Source organism: Amblyraja radiata, unplaced genomic scaffold (genome assembly GCF_010909765.2).
Source record: "Amblyraja radiata isolate CabotCenter1 unplaced genomic scaffold, sAmbRad1.1.pri S144, whole genome shotgun sequence".
Taxonomy (NCBI): domain Eukaryota; kingdom Metazoa; phylum Chordata; class Chondrichthyes; order Rajiformes; family Rajidae; genus Amblyraja; species Amblyraja radiata.
The window spans coordinates 50,845-67,360 of record NW_022630130.1 but is presented as its reverse complement, the minus strand read 5'-3'; the positions used below and the strand labels follow the sequence as shown (position 1 = coordinate 67,360).

The 16,516-nt window shown below is 49.1% G+C and overlaps 1 long non-coding RNA gene and 1 pseudogene across 1 annotated transcript; both read left to right on the top strand.

The window, feature by feature from the left end:
• The first annotated feature begins 3,349 nt into the window (after positions 1–3,349).
• On the top strand, positions 3,350–3,529 carry LOC116969283 (annotated as a pseudogene).
• A 796-nt stretch (positions 3,530–4,325) lies between these two features.
• On the top strand, positions 4,326–16,102 carry LOC116969281. Its single transcript, XR_004410711.1, has 3 exons — positions 4,326–4,388; positions 7,646–7,648; positions 16,092–16,102. It is a non-coding gene; the product is annotated as an uncharacterized LOC116969281 (long non-coding RNA).
• The last annotated feature ends 414 nt before the right edge of the window (positions 16,103–16,516 follow it).

Genomic DNA, 16,516 nt, shown 5'->3' with positions numbered 1-16,516 from the left:
CAACAGATGTCCCGCTAGCACAGTTGAGGGTGACCTGCAGTTCCACTATACACCAACAGATGTCCCACTAGCACAGATGAGGGTGACCTGCAGTTCCACTATAGACCAACAGATGTCCCGCTAGCACAGATGAGGGTGACCTGCAGTTCCACTATCGACCAACAGATGTCCTGCTAGCACAGATGAGGGTGACCTGCAGTTCCACTATAGACCAACAGAGCTTTGGCCTTGTGCCTGTGCCCGTGACATCGCCGCAGGCAAGCACCAGCCTCTCCCGTCTGATTGGAGGGATTGCAACAGCTTCACATATTCAGGGCAAATTGCTTCTTGGCCTTTTGGCTACGATCAAGTGTGTTTTTACCAGTTTAAGGGGTAAAAGAGGACACCTGTTCTTATTAGAACAGTGAAAGGGACTATCTGTTCTTGTTAGAACAGTCCTGGCGGTCCATTAAGGACAAGAGCTGCAGATTGTGGAGTAAAATCGTAGCAATGGCAGCTGCAACTGGAGCGGGAGGACAGGGTATCCGCAATACCCTGAGGATCAGTGTTAATGACCTCAGCGAGGGGCTTCCCTTCTCACGAGACCTGTTCGTGAAGAAGGTCTTGCTGGAGACCTGCAAGGTTGAGGCCAAGGACATCTACTGCCTCCAGGTCTTCCCGGGTAACGGATACTTCGATGTTACCTTCATGCATCCAACAGGATGGCAAAAGTTGATGGATGATTTCCGGGAGAAGGGGAATGAAGCTCCGCTGTCGTTGCTGAAAGTTCAGCCTGCTCTTCACCCTCCCCAACCAGAATGAAAGGATGATCACGGTGCACATGTTCAACCCACATGTGCCCGTAGTGGATGTCCTCACCTTCCTTGCTCGCTACGTCGAAGGAGCAGGGAACTGCGTGGACGTGAAGGACCTGCATGGGATTTGGACGAGCAAGCGGCAAGTCAAGGTAAAGCTGAGGGTGGACAAGGACGGAGCATTCCTACACCCTCCCTCGGTGTTCGCGATTGGAGGGAACCGAGGATACATGAGTTACGTGGGGCAGCCCAGACTGTGCAGAAGATGTAACAAGCCTGGGCATGTGATGGCCCAATGCACTGCAATTGTCTGCAAAAACTGCAAGGCGGAGGGCCATGAGACAAAGGACTGTCAGGCCAGCAAGAACTGCAACCTGTGTGGGGAGGGAGGCCACCTATACAGGGCCTGCCCAAAAAGAGCCTGCACTTACGCACAGGCAACAAGAGGGGCGGCTTCCAGCACCCGCAGGGTGGGTGAGACACCCCTTACCACTGCCAAGTCCCCAGCAGAAAGAGGGAACAGGGATGAGGACAGCCCGACCACCTCAACCACCTCGAGCCCCCAAGTGCCAGGAGACCTCCAGCACCAAGCCCAGGAGGGAGAGTCGATGGAGGAGGGGGAACAGCAGAATTGGACGACGGTGACGTATGGAAAACACCAGAGGTTCAGCACAAGGAGCATTGGCCAGAAGGGGTTGGCAAGCCCAAAATAAACCCCCAAAAAGATCTCTCTCCCTGACAGAAGGCAGCAACCTCTCCTCGTCGGAGGATGAGGCGAACGGGAAATCCCATCGACGGAGGCACAGAAAGAAAACCGGGGAGGAAAGGAGAAGGTCCACGCAGATTGTCCACCAGCACCAGGAGACCGAGAGCAGAGCAGCGGTCGAGGGGATCCAGCCCCAGGACATCGGGAGCAGATCAGCGGTAGAGGGGCTCCAGGCCCAGGACATCGGGAGCAGTGCAACGGCCTTCGGGCCCCAGCTCCGGGCAACCGGGAGCAGTGCAGCGGCCAATGGGCCCCAGCTCCGGGCAACCGGGAGCAGTGCAGCGGCCGATGGGCCCCAGCTCCGGGCAACCGGGAGCATTGTAGCGGCCGATGGGCCCCAGCTCCGGGCAACCGGGAGCAGTGCAGCAGCTGATGGGCCCCAGCTCCGGGCAACCGGGAGCAGTGTAGCGGCTGATGGGCCCCAGCTCCGGGCAACCGGGAGCATTGTAGCGGCCGATGGGCCCCAGCTCCGGGCAACCTGGAGCAGTGAATCTGTCACCGTACCCCAGCCACGAGACGGGAGAAGCGGCGCAGGGCGGTGGTTGGGGGGCGTCTCCTGGTGGTGGATGTTATGTACCGTGGTTCTCCGCTCCGGCTGATTAATGTGTATGCCTCACCCGTGCAGAGCTAGCGGCTGGGGGACATTTTGGTGGAATGTAAAAGACGTATAAACTACGAAATAGCCTACGAAAATTTCGGATGGAATTTTCGCACTGTGCACACATTGAATATATTGATTACTTGGACAGGGGCCACAGAGTTGCACGGGTGGGGGACAGTTTGGTTGAATTTGACAAATGTAAAAACATTTTTTGTACTGAACAATTTGTAGTTTCCGAAAAATGTCGGATGAATTATTTGTTCGCATGGTTCATGAATTGTATATATTTATCAATTGAATGAAGTCTATTTTGAAATTTAAAAAAAAAGAAAAAAAAAAGTACAAGATCTGTCACCGTACCTCAGCCACGAGAGACAGGGGAAGCGGCGCACCCAGAAGGGGGTGGAACGAGCAGCCCCCCCCCCCCAACGACACCTTGGGTTACGCCACAGGAAACCCACCCCATTGAGGATGCCGGGTACCTGAGCCCAGGAAAGGTGAGGCAATTCACCGAAGCAGTGGGCATGAGGGAACATGAAAATGGTCAGTGACTCTAAAGACAATGGAGCTCAAACTGGCATCTTTAAACGTGCGCAGTGTGAAGAGCACTGCGCGATGTGTTAATGCCTTACAGTTCCTGGCCAGGGTCAAGGCAGATGTGACTTTTCTCCAGGAGTGCGGGCTGCCACACCTCCGCTGCTATCGGAGGTGGTCGCGATGGTGGCCCCATGGACTGTCGGTGTGGTCGAGGAGCAATGACTGTTGGGCTTCCGACCTGGGGACCTTGCTGCGGGGAGGGAACTTCGCCATCACTAAGGTCAGGGAGGTGGTTGGGGGGCGTCTCCTGGTGGTGGATGTTATGTACCGTGGTTCTCCGCTCCGGCTGATTAATGTGTATGCCTCACCCGTGCAGAGCGAGCGGCTGGGGGACATTTTCGTGGAATGTAAAAGACGTATAAACTATTGAACAATTTGTATAGATTACGAAAATGTCGGATGGAATTTTCGCACTGTGCAAACATTGAATATATATTTATTACTTGGACAGGGGCCACAGAGTGGTACGGGTGGGGGACAGTTTGGTGGAATTTGACAAACGTAAAAAAAAGAGATGATTTTTGTACTGAACAATTTGTAGTCTCCGAAAAATGTCGGATGAATTTTTTGTTTGCATGGTTCATGAATTGTATATATTTATCAATTGAATAAAGTCTATTTTGAAATTAAACAGTTTAATATCTGATACGTCCCTTATCTAGGGACCATATATTAAATTGATGTTTGGAACAGGGAGATGGAATAGGGGCTTTCTCCGTCCACTCCACGCATTCACCCAGTATTACAGCCTCTGGGAACGGTGCACTTCCCTTTTGGGTGATTTTCAAAGTTCAAAAGAAAAGACAAAACTTCCTCTTCACCTTTGCATAAAAGCTGCATAAGTGCTGCCCTCTCTCACTCTGCGTGTGTGTGTGTTGACGGGACCAGTCAAGTTAAATGCCTTCCTTTATTTCAAGGGAAAAGAGGGGGATGCTGCTCGCATTTCAACCCAAATGCAACTGAAACTTCCAGGAAGGAGAAACAAATCTTCAGCAAAATGTTCAAAGTCACAATTGCCGGCTCTGCCAATCAAGTCGTCACAGCAAGCACCGCCATGGTAAGACTCACTGACTCTGTGACGGGGGCAGGGGTGAATTTAGCGCCTTCACACCAGTGAGCGGCTGCAGGGCGAGCCATGGCTTGGTAAATGTGGCGGACCCGTCTCCCCGACAGAAGCCCTGGCCGCACCTTCTGGGAGTGGGGACGGGAGGGCAGCCGGCACACTGAGCACAGCTGTGTATTGGCAAGGTGTCTTTCTGCAGTTCCTTCTAAAACACTTTGTCTACTCCACTGCGAAATCTCAAGGTATGCCTACTTTGAAGAAGTTCCATAGATGCTGTTGCACCCCACCCGCTGAGTTTCTCCAGCATTTTTGTGTACCGTTGATTTTCCAGCATCTGCAGTTCCTTCTAAAACACTTTGTCTGTCTGTGGCGGTGGGATGACTGGCTCTGGAGGGTGGGCGTGCTTGCACTGTCGCCAGTGTGCCTGAGTGGGCGGCGCCAGAGGTCATGACAAGGCCGGCCACCTTTGAGGGTTTGTCACGAGCCAGGTTTAAGGCTGGAGGAAAGGCAGCAAGCAGCTGGCTGGCTGGTGGAGGGGAAAGGCAAGGCCAGGTGAGCATAAGCAGAGTTTTGTGCTGGAGGTGACTTTTGCAAGAGGCTCTGAGAAGCCTCTCACGAGACTGCATGAAGTCTTCAGGAATTAATTGGAAAGCTAAAGAAAGGAGAGGCGAAGAAAGCAATCCATGATTGGGCTACGAAACCCGTGTTCCTGTGCCCACTGGAGATGTGGTTCTGTTGCAGAATGTACTTTGTGTTGAGAGAGATGAAGCGATGAGCCAGTGGATGTGGTGTATCTGGACTTTCAAAAAGCCTTTGACAAGGTCCCACACAAGAGATTACTGTGCAAAATTCGAGCATATGGTATTGGGGGTAGCAGGCCCACATGAAGCTTTTCAAAAAGGGGGGTGGCATGACAGGATTACAAACATTTTAATGTGAAATAATGTGCGTTCTGCGCACATCACGAGCGCGAAACGTGAAGTCCCTCGATGCCGGGATCCAGGGCCCGCTTAAGCTCAGGGGTTTTAGATGCTCAATGATGCATTTTGAGCATTATTTTGGAGCATTTTTGCACCAAATTTATGACCAATATTTCAGAATCTGCGGAGAACATGGATAGGTGACGTTTCACAGAGTGCTGGAGTAACTCAGTGGGTCAGGCAGCATCTCTGGAGAACATGGATAGGTGACGTTTCACAGAGTGCTGGAGTAACTCAGCGGGTCAGGCAGCCTCTGTGGAGAACAGGATAGGTGCTGTTTCATTAGAGTGCTGGAGTAAACTCAGCGGGTCAGGCAGCATCTGTGGAGAACCTGGATAGGTGACGTTTCACAGAGTGCTGGAGTAACTCAGTGGGTCAGGCAGCATCTGTGGAGAACATGGATAGGTGATGTTTCACAGAGTGCTGGAGTAACTCAGTGGGTCAGGCAGCATCTGTGGAGAACATGGATAGGTGACGTTTCACAGAGTGCTGGAGTAACTCAGTGGGTCAGGCAGCATCTGTGGAGAACATGAGTCCGGAGCCGGGTCCTGGAGCCAGGAGTGCAGTCGGAGACGGGGCCGGGAACCAGTAAGCCCACTACAACCCCCTCCCCGACAGCCCCCTCCCCCACCCACAACCCCCCAGCCCACACAAAACCCCCTCCCCCCTCAACCCCCACCTGCCCCCAATCCCCCATCCTCACACCCCCACCAATACACCTCCCTTCCCCCACAACCACCGCTGTAAATGAAAATATGTTCAAATTAAGGATGTTTCATTCTAAATACATTTAAGATAAAATAATTATAAATAATTTAAAACACTATAAACATTTATGACAGAAATTGACATTGTTGCGGGAAATCAACTTTGAATCCAGATTAGGTAGAGTTTGTTTGTGTTGTAGAGTGCGGGCGGGGCAGACGCATCCAGAATCACATCGCTGCTTCTCCGTGGACACGGAACCGGTAGAGGCAAGTATATTCTGGATGGCCCCAGTTGTTATTCACCCGCAGTTCAAAGAATGTAAACGGCAGCATCTTTATTCTACAAAGCAAAAAAACATGAGGACAGATCAGGGAACCTGTGCTTCAGTATGAAAGTACTGTCGGAAGGAGAGAAGATGGATTAGCTACAAACCAGACTTAAAACATCCTGCTGATCATGGATTTCAGGACATTCTATTCAATTACATACAGCATTGATAACCAGCATGTTATCATGGACAAGGTCGATGTGTTTGAGGTATGAGAAGAACATGGATCTCAAATGACTGGGAGCAACAGCTCTACTCCATGTAGCATCGTGGATGGGGAGAGAACAAGCTTACTTACACAGGCTTGCTTTGTGGCAACTGACAAATGATGAATAAAGTGGCCATGAAAAATAAACTTCTATTCTGGAAAGATAAAATGCTGGAGTAACTCAGTGGGTCGGCAGCATTCCTGGACCTGCCTGACCTGCTGAGTTACTCCAGCATTTGTGTCTTTCCTCGGTAAACCTACATCTGCAGGTTCTTGCTTCTACAATCTGTAATCTGGATTTGTTCAGCAAGTTTGAAACTTGTAGATGCTTCAAGTAGTTCAGCCACTGATCCAGCTCTCCTCAGTTTCCCTATCTTTGCATCTGAAAATATGTTTATCATCGACCAGATGGTATGAATGGTCAATTAAAAAAAGTATCTCTGCGCACCTGCTGCCTGACCCGAGTATTTCTAGCATTGTGTTTCAGTCCTCCATCACCTGCAGATTTGCAATTTTCTATTTATAACTTGTCATCTGTTCCAGTCAATACAATATTTGCGATAATACAAGTCTGAAGAAGGGTCTCAAACTGAAACGCCTCCCATTCCTTCTCTCCAAAGATGCTGCCTGTCCCACTGAGTTACTCTTGCATTTTGTGTTCATCTTCGGTGTAAAGTATCTGCAGCATCAGCATTTTCTTCTTACACAATGCACAAACTCCTCCCAAACATATTTAATTTTCAGCAAAAGACACATGTGAGAGAACTTACTGACAGTCCCTGATCCCTTGGTGCAGGGGCGGAAATCTTGGGGTACAGGATTGTGTCCCCCCCCCCCCATGCTTTGAGAGGTGGGGGACAAACCCCCTCCCCCCAATGTTTTGTCATCCGGACTTTATCAGCCCTTTCTAAGGGCAGAATCTGTCCGTTCGCGGGGTCTTTCAGCGCCCGTTGCAGCATAAAATCAAACTGCTGCATCGAGGCGATCAAGGCTCCCGATCAAGGCTCCCGATCAAGCCTCCGCCGGCCGATGAAAGACCCCGTGAACGGGCTTATTCAAGACCACGGTCGAAGCCTCGCACTAATGCATCTCGCTCTCGCCTCCAACCTTGAGTCGGAGGTGATTCGCTACAGCGTGGAGTCAGCGCCCAATGAGCAGAGAGAACTAGGACCGGGTCACTGCCAGGGATGTGTTTCTCTATCTGGAAGGTGGATGGTCTGCTGCGGCTGCTGGCAGGTACCCAGAGAGAGAGGCCACTCGGCCCACACGTTGCTGCTGTCTCAGCGCCATTGTCCATTAAAAATAAAACATTATAATTTAAACACGTGGAAATAAAGTACCAGAGTAAAAAGAGGCTACAGACTTTTGGCTGTTGAGTAGAGCTACTACTCGTGGAAATGTACTGTTTTTATGTCTGGCTGTGGCCCAGACAAAACCTGCCCCAGACAGGACAAAGCAAGCCACCAGAGTGCATGAGCAGAGGCAGCACGGTGGTGCAGAGTAGAGCTACGGCCTTACAGCGCCAGAGACCTGGGTTCAATCCTGACTACCGGTCGGTGTAAGGGTAATCGTTGGTCTGCACGGACTCGGTGGGTCGAAGAGCGTTTTTCCACGCTGTACCTCGAAACTGAAAACAACGTTGACCTGTTTCACGCAGTAACCCCCCCCCCCCCCTCCCCCATCCCCAGGGTCTGCTCCTTCTCCAATCCTGGTTGGAAACACACAGCATCAGCGTTATACTGCTCACAACTCAGCCACAGGCAAACCTGCTGCCGTGCCACACCCCAGGGGCATCTTGATGCATCTGCAGATACTGTGGCCGACAACATCAACACCAAAACATTTGTGGCGTGACGCGGCGTGATGATGTATGAATCGCGGTGTTTTTACAACTGTCGCAACATTGTTTTGTTTCGTCGCTGGATTTTGAAATGTTCAAAATGTTTTGGCGACACTGATATGATGCCGGCAGTCGCCGAAAAAGATCGCCAAGTGGGACAGGCCCTTAAATGAGTTATTTATCTCTATCGTTGTGAGCAGTTGATGCAATCTGGAAACTGCCACAGCTCAGCTCTGCACCTTTCCACAGCTGATTCCATTTCCTTCACCTTCTGCAACAACATCTAGGAATAGAAATGAAAAATAGTTTATTTTCAAGTTCGGAGGCTTTTTAATTCTACTCGCAGCTACTTATTTCACAACATACACGTCAAAGTTACAAATATGTGATGCAGAAAAGTCACTTTTCCATACTTCATATTTCCTTATAACATAGGCCATTTCAACCCATCAAATGAATGCCAGCTCTCACAAATTTTCCTTGAAACTAGTTCCTCACAAATTCCCATCAATTGCCCGCAGAATCCACCATTCAATGGAAAGCAAACTTCTCTGAACTGTAGCAGCTTAACACCCAGAGGATGGGAAATGCAGGGAATTCTCTGCCCAAGTGGCTACGGAGACCAGTCCTTGAGACCAGTTCAACACCGAGGTGACTGGCCTTTATATTACAGAATTGAGAGTATGGCGTAGGTAAATAGTAGTGTTATATGTTATATGGTTATATGGCATTAAATGGTGCCGAGATAAATGGTCTGACTGAGAGGTGGAGCAGCTGAGGGGCAGCACGGTGGTGCAGCGGTAGAGTTGCTGCCTCACAGCACCAGAGGCCCAGGTTCAATCCTGACTACGGGTGCTATCTGTACGCAGTTTGTACGTTCTCCCCGTGACCTGCGTGGACTTTCTCCAAGTGCTCCAGCTTCGACCCACACTCCAAAGACGTACAGGTTTGTAGGCTAAATAGCTTAGTAAAATTGTAAATTGTCCCTAGTGTGTGCAGGATAGTGGTAGGGTGTGTGGATCGCTGGTCAGCGCAGACTTTCCACGCTGTATCTCTAAAACAAAACCAAAAAAGTCTAAAAGCAGCTATATCAGGCATAATGCGAAGGAAAGCTTGCCATGCTTGGACCAGAGGCCTTAGCCTCAGAATAAAAGGACGTTCCTTTGGGAAGGAGATGAGGAGGAATTTATTTAATCAGAGGGTGGTGAATCTGTGGAATTCACTGCCACAGTAGGCTGTGGATCTTTTTAAGGAAGAGATAGATAGATTATTGATTAGTATGGGTGTCAGGGGTTATGGGGGGGAAGGCAGGGGAATGGGGTTAAGAGGGTAAGATAGATCAGCCATGATTGAATGGAGGAATAGACTTGATGAACCGGATGGCCTCATTCAGCTCCTATCACTTATGAACCATGACTCCCTGTGCCCTCTCTACCCCTTCTCCCACACCAGCACCAGCTCTCTCTCCCCGCACCCACCTTGGTAATGCAACCAACTACCCGCAGCGCCGGCTCCGTCTGCTCCTCATGCATCTGCTGGATGGTGGCGATGTCAGCCTGGAAGCAAACACACGCAGCGTTACACTCACCAGGGGCACGCGCCCACCCCTCCTCTGTCCAACACAGAGCCAGAGCCTTTGTAGACAGAGAATACCAAATGTGTGCACATTGGTAGGTTAATTGGCCGCGGTAAATTGCCTCTTCCATGTCGACACGCGGAGAATCTGGGGGGGGGGGGGGAGGGGATTGAAGACAATATGGAAAGAATAAAGGGTAAGGTGAAAGTAAATCCAAAGGGTTTCTACATCTATATTAATAGCAAAAGGATAACGGGGAATAAAATTGGTCCATTAGAGAGTCAGAGTGGACAGCTATCTGCAGAGCCAAAAGAGATGGGGGAGATATTGAACAATTTATTTTCTTCGGTATTTACCAATGAGAAGGATATTGAATTATGTGAGGTAAGGGAAACAAGTAGAATAGCTATGGAAACTATGGGATTCAAAAAAGAGGAACTACTGACTATTTTGAAAAATATAAAAGTGGATACGTCTCCAGGTCCTGACAGGATATTCCCTAGGACATTGAGGGAAGTTAGTGTAGAAATAGCAGGGGCTATGACAGAAATATTTCAATTGTCATTAGAAACGGGAATAGTGTCGGAGGATTGGCGTACTGCGCATGTTGTTCCATTGTTTAAAAAGGGTTCTAAGAGTAAACCTAGCAATTATAGACCTGTTAGTTTGACGTCAGTGGTGGGCAAATTAATGGAAAGGATACTCAGAGATAATATACAGTGGCTTGCAAAAGCTTTCATCCCCCTTGAACTTTTCCACAATTTGTCACGTTACAACCACAAACGTAAATGTATTTTATTGGGATTTTATGTGATAGACCAACACAAAGTGGCGCAAAATTGTGAAGTGGGAGGAAAATGTTACTGAAAAGTGTGGCGTGCAAAAGTATTCAGCCCCCTTTACTCTGATACCCTTAAATAAAATCCAGTGCAACCAATTGCCTTCAGAAGTCACCTAATTAGTAAATAGAGTCCACTTGTGTGTAATCTAATCTCAGTATAAATACAGCTGTTCTGTGAAGCCCTCAGAGGTTTGTTAGAGAACATTAGTGAACAAACAGAATCATGAAGCCCAAGGAACACACCGGACAGGTCAGGGATAATGTTGTGGAGAAGTTTAAAGCAGGGTTAGGTTATAAAAAAATATCCCAAGCTTTGAACATCTCACGGAGCATTGTTCAATCCATCATCCAAAAATGGAAAGAGTATGGCACAACTGCAAACCTACCAAGACATGGCCGTCCACCTAAACTGACAGGCCGGGCAAGGAGAGCATTGATCAGAGTAGCAGCCAAGAGGCCCATGGTAACACTGGAGGAGCTGCAGAGATCCACAGCTCAGGTGGGAGAATATGTCCACAGGACAACTATTAGGCGTGCACTCCACAAATCGGGCCTTTATGGAAGAGTGGCCATTGTTGAAAAAAAGCAATAAGAAGTCCCGTTTGCAGTTTGCCATAAGCCATGTGGGGGACACAGCAAACATGTGGAGGAAGGTGCTCTGGTCAGATGAGACCAAAATTGAAGTTTTTGGCCTAAATGCAAAACGCTATGTGTGGTGGAAAACTAACACTGCACATCACCCTGAACACACCATCCCCACTGTGAAACATGGTGGTGGCAGCATCATGCTGTGGGGATGCTTTTCTTCAGCAGGGACAGGGAAGCTGGTCAGAGTTGATGGGAAGATGGATGGAGCCAAATACAGGGCAATCTTCGAAGAAAACCTGTTAGATTATGCAAAAGACTTGAGACTGGGGCGGAGGTTCACCTTCCAGCAGGACAACAACCCTAAACGTACAGCCAGAGCTACAATGGAATGGTTTAGATCAAAGCATATTCATGTGTTAGAATGGCCCAGTCAAAGTCCAGACCTAAATCCAATTGAGAATCTCTGGTAAGTCTTGAAAATTGCTGTTCACAGACGCTCTCCATCCAATCTGACTGAACTTGAGCTATTTTGCAAAGAAGAATGGGCAAAAATTTCAGACTCGAGATGTGCAAAGCTGGTAGAGACATACCCCAAAAGACTTGCAGCTGTAATTACAGTGAAAGGTGGTTCTACAAAGTATTGACTCAGGGGGGCTGAATACTTTTGCACGCCACACTTTTCAGTTTTTTATTTGTAAAATAATTTGAAAACCATGTATCATTTTCCTTCCACTTCACAATTATGCACCACTTTGTGTTGGTCTATCACATAAAATCCCAATAAAATACATTTACGTTTGTGATTGTAACGTGACAAAATGTGGAAAAGTTCAAGGGGTATGAAAACTTTTGCAAGCCACTGTATATAAGCATCTGGATAAACAGGGACTGATTATGAACAGTCAACATGGATTTGTGCCTGGAAGGTCTTGTTTGACTAAACTTCTTGAATTTTTTGAAGAGGTTACTCGGGAAATTGATGAGGGTAAAGCAGTGGATGTTGTCTATATGGACTTCAGTAAGGCCTTTGACAAGGTTCCTCATGGAAGGTTGGTTAAGAAGGTTCAATTGTTGAGTCTTAATGGTGGAGTAGCAAGATGGATTCAACAGTGGCTGAATGGGAAATGCCAGAGAGTAATGGTGGATGGATGTTTGTCAGGTTGGAGGCCGGTGACTAGTGGAGTGCCACAGGGATCTGTGTTGGGTCCACTGTTGTTTGTCATGTACATCAATGATCTGGTTGATGGTGTGGTAAATTGGATTAGTAAGTATGCAGATGATACTAAGATAGGTGGTGTTGTGGAAAATGAAGTAGATTTTCAAAGTCTACAGAGAGATTTAGGCCATGTGGATGAGTGGGCAGAAAGTTGGCAGATGGAGTTTAATGCTGATAAGTGTGAGGTGCTAGATCTTGGCAGGACATGCAGTTGAACAGAGGGATCTAGGAATAACTGTGCACAGTTCCCTGAAGGTGGAATCTCATGTAGATAGGGTGGTAAAGAAAGCTTTTGATGTGCTGGCCTTTATAAATCAGAGCATCGAGTAGAGAAGTTGGGATGTAATGTTAAAATTGTCCAAGGCATTGGTGAGGCCAATTCTGGAGTATGGTGTACAATTTTGGTTGCCTAATTATAGGAAGGATGTCAACAAAATAGAAAGAGTACAGAGGAGATTTACTAGAATGTTGCCTGGGTTTCAGCAACTAAGTTACAGAGAAAGGTTGAACAAGTTAGGTCTTTATTTTTTGGAGCGCAGAAGGTTAAGGGGGGGACTTAATAGAGGTCTGAGTGCAGGTAGATGGGACTAGGGGAGAATAAGTGTTCGGCACGGAATAGAAGGGCCGAGTTGGCCTGTTTCCGTGCTGTAATTGTTATATGGTTATATAGTTATATGATAAGAGAGTGACGTTTAGTGCAAGGTAAAGATAGTAAAGTCCGATTAAAGATAGTCCGAGGGTCACCAATGAGGTAGATAGTAGTTCAGGACTGCTCTCTAGTTGTGGTAAACTTATTCAGTTGTCAGATAACAAATGGATTAGATTAGTGCAAATAGGGGATCGATGGTCAGCGTGGACTCAGTGGGTCAAAGATCCTCTTTCCATGCCATCTCTTTCAATGACTACCAGGCAGATTAAGCAACAGGTTAACTAACAGCTGGATTTCCTCCTGCATCAATCACAGCTCTGCTCACCCCCCCCCCCCTATGGACAGACTCTACACATCACTGCCAGGCAAGGGTGGGGGAAGAGGCCAAGCTGCCAACATTTGACACTCACCTGCACCCTTTCCGGCGACTCGAAGGGCAGCATTTCCCAAAGCTCCTCCAGTCTCTGAAGGGTTACCTTGCCCAGCAGCTTGATGATGTGGGCTGGTGTCGGCAAGAGAGGGAGGCGTATGGTTTCAGACGGCTCACTGTCCCAGTCCAGCCAAGCCCGGAAGGCAGCGGTCAACTGATCCAGCTCCTTCTCCATTCTGTGCATTGGCACCTGCAGGCCAGCCTAGGAACAGAGCAAGACGGTCAGCTTGGGCAGTATGGAGGCGCAGTGGTAGAGTTGCTGCCTTACAGCGCCAGAGACCCGAGTTTGATCCTGACCACAGGTGATGCCTGTATGAAGTTTGTACGTTCTCCCCGTGACCTGCATGGGTTTTCTCTGAGATCTTCAGTTTCCTCCCACACTCCAATGAGGTACAGGCTTGTAGATTAATTGGCTTAGTATTAATGTAAAATTGTCCCTAGTGTGTGTGGGATAGTGTTAGTGTGCGGGGATCACCGGTCGTTGTTAGATGATATATATAAGCATCTGGATAAACAGGGTCTGATTAGGAACAGTGAACATGGATTTGTGCCTGGAAGGTCATGTTTGACTAATCTTCTTGAATTGTTTGAAGAGGTTACTCGGGAAATTGATGAGGGTAAAGCAGTAGATGTTGTATAAATGGACTTCAGTAAGGCCTTTGACAAGGTTCCTAATGGAAGGTTGGTTAAGAAGGTTCAATTGTTGGGTATTAATGATGGAGTAGCAAGATGGATTTAACAGTGTCCGTTTCTCGCAATTTCGCGAACTCCCGCAGCTGCGTGAACCCCGGACTTAAAATATCCCCACGCTGGCTGTGGAACTCCCGACCCGACTGTGGATCACAGGTACTGTACCTTGAAACCCCGGGATGACCCCCAGAGCCGACGGGCTGGATCTTCCAGGAACAACGGAGCTGGAGCTGCCGACTTTGAGGGAACCCCTGTTCGTTACGGAGCTCGAGCTGCCGTCTGTGAAGGAATCCCCGTTCCAGCGCAGGTCCGCAGCAACAGCAGATACAGCAAGTACAGTACCTGGTAACAAGGGGAAGCCTCCATTGTGTCCGGAAACGTGGCCGTCAGGCAGGACTTCAGGTCAGAATGAAGCGCAGGGGACTTCGGCCCCCTCTCCCTACTATCGTACTGGCTAATGTACAGTCCCTTGAAAACAAAGTGGAGGACTTAAGGGCAAGGCTGCTTTAACAAAGGGAGCTGAGGGAATGCTCTGTGTTCTGTTTCACAGAGACATGGCTCAACCCCAGCTCCCCAGACTCAGCGATCCAGCCTGAAGGGTTCTCCATCCACCGTATGGACCGTACACTGGCATCTGGGAAAGGGAGAGGAGGGGGCGTCTGCCTCATGGTCAACTCTGTGTGGTGCTCAGACGTGGCAGTCCTGTCCAACTCCTGCTCTCCACACCCGGAACATCTGGCGGTGAAGTGCCGTCCCTTCTACCTCCCAAGAGAATTCACCTCCGTTATCCTGACCGCGGTCTACATCCCATCCCAGGCAGACGTCCGTCTGGCACTGCACGCCGTGGTCAACAAACACCAGGCGTCTTACCCCGAGGCATTTACCACCATTGCTGGGGACTTCAATAAGGCGAACCTCACGAAATCACTCCCCAACTTCCACCAACATGTCTCCTGCTGCACCAGAGGACCTAACACCCTCGACCACTGCTACACCACCATCAAGAATACCTATCGTTCTATCCCTCGCCCTCACTTCGGTAAGTCCTACCATACCGCGGTGCTGCTTCTTCCTGCCTACAGGCAGCAATTAAAGAGCGCACCCCCAGAAGTGAGGACAGTACAGAGCTGGTCGGGGGGGGGGGGGGGGGTGGGGGAGGCAGAAGAACAACTCCAGGACTGTTTGGAGTCTGTAGACTGGGCAATGTTCAAGGACTCGGCAACGGACTTGAACGAATACGCCACAGTCGTTACAGACTTCATAAAGAAATGTGTGGAGGACTGCATCCCTACAAAAACCTTCCGAGTGTTTCCCAATCAGAAACCTTGGATGAACTTTGAGATTCGCACTCTCCTGAAGTCCAGACACAGGGCATTCACCTCCAATGATACAGTGGCCTACATGAAGACCAGACACGACCTTGGTAAGGCCATCAAAAAGGCCAAAAGGGACTTCTGCTCCAAACTGGAGGACGAGACAGATGTTCGGCAGCTGTGGCAGGGCCTGAATGCAATCACCTCCTACAAGGCGAAACCAGGAGGCAGCTCGAATGTCGGTGTAACATCACTCCCTGACGAGCTCAATGCGTTTTACGCACGCTTTGACAGGGAGAATACTGATGTGCCTTCCCGATCCCCCATTCGCTGTGATGGCATTTCAGTCTCAGTCACTGAGGCCGATGTCAGGAAATCCTTCAGAGGGGTGAACCCCCGAAAAGCACCTGGTCCTGATGGTATACCCGGTCGTGTTCTAAAAACCTGTGCGGACCAACTGGCGGGAGTTTTTACGGACATTTTCAACCTCTCACTTCTGAGGTCTGAAGTTCCCACCTGCTTTAAAAGGGCATCAATTATACCGGTGCCCAAGAAGAGTAAGGTGACGTGCCGCAATGACTATCGACCAGTGGCACTAACGCCGGTGGTGATGAAGTGCTTTGAGAGGTTGATCATGGAGCAAATCAACTCGTACCTCGACAAAAACATAGACCCACTGCAGTTCGCGTACCGCCACAACAGATCAACGGTGGATGCGATCTCGCTGGCCCTCCACTCCGCACTGGACCACTTGGACAACAAAAACTCATATGTCAGGCTGTTATTCATCGATTACAGCTCGGCATTTAACACAATCATCCCCTCCAAACTGGTTACCAAACTCGCAGAACTGGGTCTCTGCGCATCCCTCTGCAACTGGATCCTCGACTTCCTCATCCACAGACCACAGTCTGTTCGTATTGGTAGAAATGTGTCAGCCTCGATAACAATCAGCACGGGAGCACCTCAAGGCTGCGTGCTCAGCCCCCTACTGTACTCACTCTATACCCATGAGTGCGTAGCGAACCACAGTGCGAACTCCATCATCAAGTTCGCTGACGACACCACTATTGTGGGGCGTATCACTGATGGGGATGAGTCAGAATATAGAAGAGAGATCGAGCAACTGTCCATATGGTGCCAGCGCAATAACCTGGCCCTCAACACCAGCAAAACCAAGGAACTGATTGTGGACTTTGGAAGTAGTAGGATGGGGGTCCCACAGCCCCATTTATATCAACGGGTCGATGGTTGAAAGGGTCAAGAACTTCAAATTCCTGGGCGTGCACATCTCTGAAGATCTTTCCTGGTCCGATAACACTAACGCA